Raw genomic sequence first — 10,920 nt, 5'->3', positions numbered from 1 at the left:
TAAAAAAAAAAAAGAAAAAATTGACATATGTGCATCTCTGGAAGGCTACACTTAACAGTGGTTGCCTCTGGAGAGGAGAAATGAGGTGCTGGAATGTGGGGGATGGGGATAGAAGAAGAGAGACTTTCTCTTCTTTTTTTTTTTTTCAAGGTTTTATTCATTGGCAGGCTGGGTGGCTCAGGGGTTTAGCACTGCCTTTGGCTCAGGTCATGATCCTGGGGTCCCAGGATCAAGTCCCACATCGGGCTCCCTGCATGGAGCCTGCTTCTCCCCTCTGTCTGTGTCTCTGCCTCTCTCTGTCTCTCATGAATAAATAAATAAAATCTTTAAAAAATAATAAATAAATAAATAAATAAATAAATAAATAAATAAATAAATAATAGTAAGTTCTTCCCCAGAGAAGTGTTGGTACGGAGCTGAAAAGACTATTTTCATTGTACTTTGCAAGGAGAATTCCATGTTGGTAGGGAATTTCAGACCAGATACCAACCTTTAGAAAAAAAGAAGTTTCTTAGTTCTGTGATCTATAACTCTGGGTGAACTTGCTTTATTGCTCCAATTGGATTATAAACTCCTTAAGGACAGGGAGTCTGAATTTTGCTTTTTAAAAAAATGCCCTTCGTCCTTTAAAAGCACAAAGGTACATATACTTGCCAAAAAAAAGAATGCAGGGACATCTGTTTCTTCACAGCTGACATAGTACAGAATCAGTGCCCAGAGCTGTAGGTCACATATTGTTGTTCTAACCTTCCATATCACAAAGAGAAATGTAATACCATTTTCCTGGTAAAGAAGGTTCAGTCAGCACATTTTGGTTTTGGAGTGGTAAAACACTAGTTTATTTGTTCAAAGTTAATGGACCAAGAAGAGTTGATCAGTACATTGCCAGGATGTCAATTTACACAACACCAACAACTGCAGATCTGGTGACTGGGACCTTTTCCTGGGCACCCACTTAGGTTCTCTAATTAGTTATCATTGATCCCTCGAGCATGAATCTTGACCTTGATAAATATGTACTGAATGAATGAATGCAATAACATATAAATACATGCCCAAATGAGTAGACAAATTATTGGATAAACAGATGCATAAATACATGAATTAATTAATTAATGAAACATTTTCTCATGGGGCAGACAGACATACTATGGGTCAGGGACACTGATCTTGCCCTTACTGAACGACTTAGAAAGTAGAAACAGAGGTGCCTGGGTGGCCCAATCAGTTAAGTGTCCAACTCTTGATTTTGGCTCAGGTTGTGATCTCAGGGTTATGGGATAAAAGCCCCTTGTTGGGATCCGCACTCAGCACAGAGTCTGCTTGTCCCTCTCCCTCTGCTCCTCCACCTGCTTACTCATTCCCTCTCTCTTAAATAAGAAAATTCTTTAAAAAAAAAAAAAAAAGTAGAAATAGACACAAAGAGGGGTACCTGGGTGTTTGAGTCCATTAAGTGTCTGCCTTCAGCTCAGGTCATAATCCCCGGGTCCTGGGGTCAAGCTCAGCAGGGAGTCTGCTTCTCCCTCTCCTTCCGCCCCTCCCCCCTGCACACTTACACACACTCTCTCAAATATTTTTTTAAAAAAAGAAATAGGAAAAATTAAAAAAAAAAAAAATTAAAAAAATTGGGATCCCTGGGTGGCGCAGTGGTTTGGCGCTTGCCTTTGGCCCAGGGCGCGATCCTGGAGACCCGGGATCGAATCCCACATCGGGCTCCCGGTGCATGGAGCCAGCTTCTCCCTCTGCCTATGTCTCTGCCTCTCTCTCTCTCTCTGTGACTATCATAAATAAATAAAAAAATTAAAAAAAAAATTAAAAAAAGAAATAGGGGCAGCCCCGGTGGCTCAGCGGTTTAATGCCGACTTCAGCCTAGGGCCTGATCCTGGAGACCCAGGATCGAGTCCCACATCGGGCTCCCTGCATGGAGCCTGCTTCTCCCTCTGCCTGTCTCTCTCTCTCTCTCTCTGTCTGTCTCTCATGAATAAATAAATAAAATCTTTAAAAAATAAATAAAAATTAAAAAAGAAATAGACACAAAGAGCCCAAAACTCAGGTTCTTCTTGCCAAAAGTGGCCCCACCTCCTGGTCAGTGCCCAAGAGTGCACCCAACCAAGCAGAGCACAGAGCACAGGATCAGAACCACACATACCCAGATAGACCCCTGCCAAGGAACCTTTTATTCGTTTTCAGGGCCAAGATACAGCTGCTATTCAAAGAAATAGCTACCTAAGTCCCCTGATCAAAAAATTGGTTTCCCCTGTTATTTGACCCTTTATGATTCCAGATATTTTATGCCTGATTTTTTTTTTCACACCAGGAAACATGTATATGTCAAAGTGTGATCCTGACCATGTTTGTGCGTGTGTATGTGCCACTTAATATGTCTCCCCCCATGTACATATACCCTAGAGCAACAGAAAATAGCAATTACAGCTCAAAAGCTAGAAGGTGCAAAAGATTGAAGTGGTCAAGATAAAAGACTACAAGGATGCTTGGGTGGCTCAGAGCTAAAATAGCAAACCTACCCTCCACCCACTTCTCTTCCGGTTCTAATCTCTCTTCCCTGCTTTTTCTCCACAGTACATGTTATATATTCATGTTTGTCTGAATTTCTCCTGAAAAAATTCTAAGTAAACAGTCATCCTTAGTCCTTGTGAATAATTCCTTACACATAGTAGGTACTCAATAAATATCTGTTTAATAACTTTTTAGATGAATTTATTTATTTATTTATTTATTTATTTATTTATTTATTTATTTATTTATTTATGAGAGACACACAGAGAGAGGCAGAGACATAGGCAGAGGGAGAAGCAGGCTCCCTGTGGGGAACCCAATGGGGGACTGGATCCCAGGACCCTGGGATCACTACCTGAGCCAAAGGCAGATGCTTAACCACTGAGCCACCCAGGTGTTCCAATAACTTTTTTAAAGAACAAGACGTTTATAGAACAAGACACTTGAAGGGAGAACTACCTACGTTTCATTTCTTTTTTTTTTTTTAAGATTTTTTTTTTTTACCTTATTTATTTGAGAGAGAAAAAGAGAGCAAGAGAGAGCAAGCATGAGCAGAGGGAGAGGCAGAGGGAGAAGCAGGTTCTCCACTGAGCAGGGAGCCCAATGGAGGATCCTGGGATCCTGACCTGAGCTGAAGGCAGACGCTTAACCGACTGAGCCACCTGCCCCTAGTTTTCACTTCTTTTCAAGTAATTTATTCCTACTTAAAGACAGAGTGCCCTACATGTAACAGTTACATACAAAAATGTTATAAAATCGTCCTTGGTTTTACATTGATAAATGAAAAACGTTAAAATTCTCCATTTGAACAAGTTATGCAAGGCTTTTTATGCTGTCCTTTTTTGTTAAACAGTGAAAGGAAAATAACTTACTGGAATATAAATGAGTGGAATAAACTCATTTAAACTCATATAAACTTACTGGAATATAAATGAGTATGCCATTAATGGAGTAAGGGGGTATTTTCATAGACCCAGTATTCTTTTTTAAGATTTTATTTATTTATTTTTGAGAGACAGAGAGAGGCAGAGACACAGGCAGAGGGAGAAGTAGGCTCCACCCAGGGAGCCCGATGTGGGACTCGTTCCCAGGACTCCAGGATCACACCCTGGGCCAAAGGCAAGTGCTAAACCTCTGAGCCACCTGGGCTGTCCCATAGAACCAGTATTTTCTTGTATCCCATCTCCATTTGATGTCCATCGAAACACACTACTGGCCATTTAGTTAAAAAAAAAATGAAAAAAAATGTAATGTGCTTATGTACATACACAATTACTTTATGTACAACAAAGGAATAGGGAAGAGGAAAATGAGAGAATAGAGAAAACTATACCAAATTAATCCAGATGTGGTGGAACCAAGTTTTGCTTTTCTCATTGACAATGTCTTCTTAGTCTGGAGGAACAAAGTTCTGGAGTAAAGTAGCAGGTTCCCTTTTACTTTTTTTTTAAGATTTTATTTTTAAGGGATCTCTACACCAACACAGGTTTGGGGCTTGAACTCACACTCCTGAGATCAACAGTTGAATGCTCTACCAACTGAGCCAGATGCCCCTCACTTTCCCTTTGTAATACACAGCCTTCTGTCTGCAGCTGGAAAACATCTAGTGTGTCTTCATCTTCCATTTCCAAATGTGCAGGTGTGTCTGTTCCATTGATTGGCTGCCCATCAAAACAGAATCTGATCTGCCTCATTGACAAACCCTGCTGTTTACAGTGGGCTTTCACAAGTTTACTAAGAGGTGTATACCTCTTAATCTTACGACCATCCTGCCCACCACCTTTAAATTAATAGATCCTTGTTCTCAGTCTTGATTCCTTCTTTGGGCCTTTCATCAGCCATGGAGAGTGCCTCGCTTCAAGAGAGGCACCGATCTATACAAAAGAAGCACAAGGTGGCACCAGGAGTGGCAGACAGAGGAGGTGGCCAAGGTGAAGGAGGGAGAGCTAAATGACATATTTAACAGTGAAAATTAGAACAAACCACAAAAAAAAAAAAAAGTAATAATGATTAGGCACATTTTGGCATAGTCATTTGATTGACTATTGTGTAGTCATTACAAATGTAATTATGATGATTATATCAACTTGGAAAATAGATATCCTGTTAAGGGGGAAAGCAAATGCAAAATGCAGGTGTGGTGCCTTGTTGCAATCATGGCCCCAAGGAATCACACTGGATGTATCTGGATTTCATGAAGTCCTCACTCACAAAGATTCTGGATTTGGCCATGTGACTCGCTTTGTACAATGGGACATTAACAAATGATGAGTCAGACTGCAGCTTGAAAACCAGTTGCACTGGGGTCTTAATCTTTCTCTTTTGCTTTTGGAACCCTACCACCCATATAACATGCTGGAAATATATACCCAAGCCTATAGCCAGCTCCCAACATATGAATGAGGTCAAATTATATCATCCAGCCCCAGCTGAACCACCGGAAGACTACACTGGCATAAATGACCCTAGTTAACAATAATAGAAGAAGGATACCTGGATTGCTCAGCGGTTAAACTCTGCTTTCAGCTCAGGGCCTGATGCTAGAGTTCAAGGATCCAGTCCCAAATCGGGTTCCCTGAGAGGAGGCTGCTTTTCCCTCTGCATGTCTCTGCCTCTCTCTCTGTCTCTCATGAATAAATAAAATCTAAAAAAAAAAGAAGAAAGAAAAAGAAATGCTCAGTTGATTCCCATCCAATTTGATGACTCACAGAATTGCAAGCAAGTAAAAGGGTTGTGTTAAGCACTGAGTTTTGAGTAGTTTGATATAATTCCTACTTTGTTAAAAAAAAAAAGTGTGGGTATGTAGAAGGAAAGTAGCAAAGCTGTTTACACAGAAAAGACCTCACAGCAATCCTGTGACAAAAGAAACTCAGGTGAAGAAATCTGTTGACTCTGTATAACTTGACCTGACTCCACCTACCAGCAGAGATCAACATATATCCTAGAGAAAAAGTTATTTATTTATTTTTATGTATTACTATTTTTAAATATTTTATTTATTCATCCACCAGAGACAGAGAGAGAGGCAGAGACACAGACATAGGGTCCTCCCTCGCAGGGAGCCCCATGCAGGACTCGATCCTCAGGACCAGGATCATGCCCTGAGCCTAAGGTAGACACTCAACCACTGAGCCACCCACGCAACCCGAGAAAAAGTTATTTAAACAGTAACAACAGGGATCCCTGGGTGGCGCAGCGGTTTGGCGCCTGCCTTTGGCCCAGGGCGCGATCCTGGAGACCTGGGATCGAATCCCACGTCGGGCTCCCGGTGCATGGAGCCTGCTTCTCCCTCTGCCTGTGTCTCTGCCTCTCTCTCTCTCTCTGTGACTATCATAAATAAATAAAAAATTAAAAATAAAATAAAAATAAAAAAAATAAACAGTAACAACAAAAATAATCGCACAAATGAGTAGAGAGGTTCTGTTTAGAGTGATGGAAAAAATTTGGAAATCATGGTGCTGGTTGTACAACATTGTGGTTTTAATTAACATCACTGAATTTGTATATCTTAAAATGGTTAAGAGGCGCCTGGCTGGCTCAGTCGGTGATACATGCAACTCTTGATCTCAGGATTGTGAGTTCGAAACCCAACACTACAGTAGGTGTAGAGACTGCTTAAAAATAAAATCTTTAGGGGCAGTCCCGATGGCTCAACGGTTTAGCGCCGCCTAGGGCTCAGGGCCTGATCCTGGAGACCTGGGATCGAGTCCCACGTCGGGCTCCCTGCATGAAGCCTGCTTCTCCCTCTGCCTGTGTCTCTGCCTCTCTCCCCTCTCTGTGTATCCTCAGGAATAAGTAAATAAAATCTTAAAAAAAATCTTTAGAGAAAAAATAGGATGGCTAATTTCAATATGTATATATGTTACCACAAAACAAACACAAAACCATCTAATCAAAGTCACCTATGAAGAACCTCCTCCCCTGCATGGGACTCTAACATGCTGCTTCAGGGGCTGCTCAGGCACCGTGAACTAACAGTTCATACAGCGGGTCAGTATGTGCCCAGGGCATTTTCTGTTTCCATACAGACTTAGGATGAGTGATGCAGTCGGGTCCTGCCATCCTTTCAACTACCATGAACGTCAGGATGAGGTGGTGGGCTTTACTTCCTCAAAGAAACCAGCCCACTGTTGCCGGTCCCCGCACAGCTCCTAGCTCTCTCCCATGAGGCATCAAGGTGCAGGATGCATTTACAGCCACACCCATAACCAAGAATTCTCCTTTCAAAACGCCCTGCCCTTCCCTGCCTCCTGAAGCAAGATGTGACATTCACCACCATAATCTGGCATTGCCCCTTCGCCTTCCACTCTAAGCCAACCCTGGTTTTATTTTATTTTTTTTTAAAGACTTATTTATTTACTTATGAGAGAGAGCGAGAGAGAGAGAGAGAGAGAGAGAGAGAGGCAGAGACACAGGAGGAGGGAGAAGCAGGCTCCATGCAGGGAGCCCGACGTGGGACTGGATCCGGGGACTCCAGGATCGCGCTCTGGGCCAAAGGCAGGCAGGCGCCAAACTGCTGAGCCACCCAGGGATCCCCCAACCCTGGTTTTAAACAACTCTATGAAATCAAGCGAAGGGTGGCAAAGCTGGCAGGAACTTCTGGGGAGAGGAAGGGAAGGCAATTTAAAACAGCATTTCATGCTCAGTCTCCATGCAAATGAGCCCTTCTGGTAGGTTCAGGGCTTCCTTGGTGTCCCGTAGGGGACTGGGATCCCTCTTTAGCATGGTCACTAGCCCTCTCACAGGAAGGTGTTTGCTGAGTGCCTTCCTACTGGCTCTCTCTTTAATCCTAAACTTGGACCTGCTGGGACTGACTCATCCCTCCCTTGCGGCACCGATACTCAGTATCAGGGCACAGCAGCTGCTGCAAAATCCCCGCCTGGCTTGGAGCTCACTCTCCTCCTCCCTTGAATCTACTGTAGCCCAGTCCTCGCTGCCTACCTCAGGTTTTTCCAGTGCCTGGCCAATCCAGCACTGAGGTTTTATTTTTTGCTCCCCTGCACCAGCAAGTATGTGTTACTCATTCCTCGTAGGCTGGTCTTCAGCTCTTCTTTCCGGGTGGTACTTTCCCTCTGCTCCGGGGTCCTGGTAATTACCCCTTCTAACTCAATTACACGACCTTATTTTTTTCCCACTTCCTCTTTCCTTCCATTGTTATGCAGAGGGAGGGGAGGCTGCTGAGCGTGCAAGGAGAACTGGATTAGGTAGCCGAGTATCTCAGCAGCCCTCTTCCTGGTTCGGCCTCGGCGCTGGAGGTCTCACTTCTGAAGCCCCACACCCGCTCCCCGCTGGCTCCCCGCCTGCAAAACCCCTGAATGCAAGAGAAATCAATTAAGGGTGCCTTAGCGGGGGTGACAAAAGGGGCAGCTCTGGGAGAATGCGAAGGTGATAGTACCCTAGGAGAGGAAAAAGTTTCCCTCGACCCTCACAGGGTCCCTGGCTTGGTCAGAAACTGAAACTGACGAAGTCAGATGAACAGGAGAAGAGCATATACGGTTTTCAAAAATTTTTACATATACGTGAGAGCCTTCCGAGAGAATGAGGACCTCAAGAAGTGACCAGAGCAGGAAGGTTTTATACCTTTTAGGGAAATAAAAGTTTGTGAACAATTGACAAGACTAGGGGGTTTGGGCTAGGGGTCGTAAACGGTGAAGAAGTAACTAGGAAGATAATGGTTAGCTTAACACGGCTTGTTTACACAGCCTTCTCCGGCCTAAATCCTCTGTCCCTGCTAACAAGAATGTCCTGCTTCCTCCTGGTACAGGGAGGGTGCCTTTCACAGGGGAGTTTTATGACCTGTTTCAGGGAAGAAAGTGGGGGAGGTCAGAGTGACCCTCCTTTTTGGCTTTTACAAATTCCTTCAGCTAGGGGCATCTGGTTGGTCACTGCATTAGAGCCAGTGGCTCTTGATCTCCTGGTTGTAGGTTTGAGCCCCACATTGGGAGTAGAGATTACTTAAAAATAAGATCTTTAAAAAAAAAAAATTCCTTCAGCTTAAGATAAATATTGAATAAGTGAGGGTGCCCTGTTTCAGGGTAGCATGCCCTGGCCCCCATCAGCATCTTGTTACCATTTACTCAGGTGAACAGATGATTCTGACATTACAAAATAAACTCAAGAGATTATAGACAGGAAGAAAACAGCAGTGTTGGTATGAAAAGTGATTTTGTTCAGAGAAATAAATGCTGAACAAACTTAATAAAATCGCCATCCTGGAACTGTTTTCTCAATGATTACTCTCATTCTTTGAGGGGGGACAGGCACCTCTTTAAAAACCTGATAAATTATGTAGAATCTTATCCCCAGGAAAATGCACATAAACATAGAAACTAAATCTTAGGGGTTCACTGCCTCCTTGAATCCCGGAGGCACACGAATGCCTGGCTAAGTGATGTAAGGAATCCGGAGCAGCGATCAGGCCTTTCCTTCTTTGTAAATCCCTTCTAGAGTTCAGAGTAGTTGGGAGAAAGCATTCATTTGTTCATTCATTCAACAAGTAACTCTTTGAGAAACTTCCAAGTGTCAGGCCCCACGCTGGGCCACATTGTGAGGCAGAAAGAGGTGAATCGGACACAGTGCCTGCTCCCGGGACGCTCACGTCTGGCGGGGGAGACCCACAGAGAAGAGACAATGAGTGTACAGTGATGGAGGAGGCACGGTGGGAGCCCCGAGGGGAGGGGCCCAACTCTTTCCCACAGTCTCCCCTGCCCACAGCAGTCAGTTCCTATACCTCTGACTACAAAGCAAAGTGGTTTTAAAAGCCCAAGTATACCCCGAGGGGCTAGCAGAGCAGCCCGGATCAGAGCTCTCACTTCAACCCCCATCCCCCCCAACGCCGGCCCCATCCAGCTTTCACACCTCCACTAGGATGCAGCTGGCTTCCCTCAGCTCTTCCCGTAGGTTCCCTGGGCGCTGCTGTACCCTCCCCCACCCACCCCATCCCGACAGCACATACCTTCCCCATTAGGGGCTGCTCCCAATCACCAGGCCAGCTTTTAAATAAGTAACCAATCCCCCCACCCCCCACCCCACTGCACCTCCTCCTGTCTTTGCCTAAACCCCATTCATTTTACTAGTTGAACTGCCTGGAAACAAGGAGTAACAAAAATAGCTAACTTTAAGGAAGTTACAGATTTGCAAGAAACCTGGGGAGTCCTGGTATGAGCTGGTTTTTATTCACAGGCCCTAAGGCTGGGCTGCGCTGGGCTAGGCTGGACTTCTGCTTGGCAGTGCTTCCTCTCACCTCTTCTGTGACTTCTCCCTTCCTTGGGGGCCTCAGGGAAAAGTCTCTGGCTCCAAGTTTGGGTGTCAGCAATCCTGTTGGATAATAGGCTGCATTTGCTTATCCTAGCTGCTTCCCTATCACATCTCTAGCCATGGGCCCCTGAGCACTCCATTGCAGGCTCTGGCTGGCTCCCTTCCCTTCCTGGGTTTAGCTCCTGACTCCCAAGGAAAAAAGTCCCTCTCCTCTTAGGTCTTTGAAGGGTCCTCCCCAGGGATCTTACTTGGTATTCCTCTCCAGGTACTAGCTTATACCATTCCCAGAGTTTTCTCTGACTTGGATACACTGTCCTACTGTAACATGCGTTTGCTTTGTAGACCATTTTATTCCATTTTAGAAGATGAATAAGTTTATGATTTGTAAGATAATGGCAAAACCTTATATAAATTTGTTAAGGAAAGATAATATACGCTAGATGTATGTGTTAAATATACAAAGGATGGAAGGTCCAAGAGATACCTACTATTTTTGAGGTAGTGAAAGTATATGAGACACTGGAACTCAAAGTATTGGTGTTATCCCAAATGTACCAAGACACTAAATATTCATACATGAAGTGATTTTTTTAAAGATTTATTTATTTATTTTGGACAGAGAGGGGTGGGAGGGGTTGAAGGAGTGGGAGGAAAGAAGTAGACTCCCCACTGAGCAAAAAGCCTGGAAGGAAGCAGGGCTATCTCTCAGGGCCCTGAGATCATGACCTGAGCCCAAATCAAGAGTCAGACACTTACCTTACTGAGCCACCCAGGGGCCCCTCATTCATGATGTCTTTTTTTTTTTTTAATTTAAGATTTTATTTATTTATTTACTTATTTATTTATTTGAGAGAAAGCATGAGGTGGGGGTGTGCGGAGAGGGACCAGCAGACTCCCCATTGAGCAGGGAGCCTGATGGGGGGGTTCATTCCCAGGAGCCCAGGATCATGACCTGAGGCTAAACACAGATACTTAACCAACTGAGCCACCCAGATGACCCTCCTGCATTAAGTCTTAATGCAGACTATAACGACCAGTCTGGCCGCATCCTCTGACCAAAATATACAAGTAACACCCCATAGTTGCTCACCTGCCACTTGATGAGTACACCGGTGGCCAGGTGTACTGCTGTGTCACCTAGCGACA

At 44.2% G+C, this 10,920-nt stretch overlaps 1 long non-coding RNA gene across 1 annotated transcript; it reads right to left on the bottom strand.

Annotated features, from left to right (window-relative positions):
- Window positions 1–4,413: 4,413 nt before the first annotated feature.
- LOC121478982 lies at window positions 4,414–7,587 on the bottom strand. Its single transcript, XR_005984637.1, has 3 exons — window positions 7,459–7,587; window positions 5,011–5,161; window positions 4,414–4,463 (listed from the first exon to the last, which is right to left on the bottom strand). It is a non-coding gene; the product is annotated as an uncharacterized LOC121478982 (long non-coding RNA).
- Between the last annotated feature and the right edge of the window lie 3,333 nt (window positions 7,588–10,920).

Source organism: Vulpes lagopus, chromosome 19 (assembly GCF_018345385.1).
Source record: "Vulpes lagopus strain Blue_001 chromosome 19, ASM1834538v1, whole genome shotgun sequence".
Lineage (NCBI taxonomy): Eukaryota > Metazoa > Chordata > Mammalia > Carnivora > Canidae > Vulpes > Vulpes lagopus.
The sequence above is the reverse complement of the archived record's forward strand: the minus strand, read 5'-3'. Positions and strand labels throughout refer to the sequence as shown.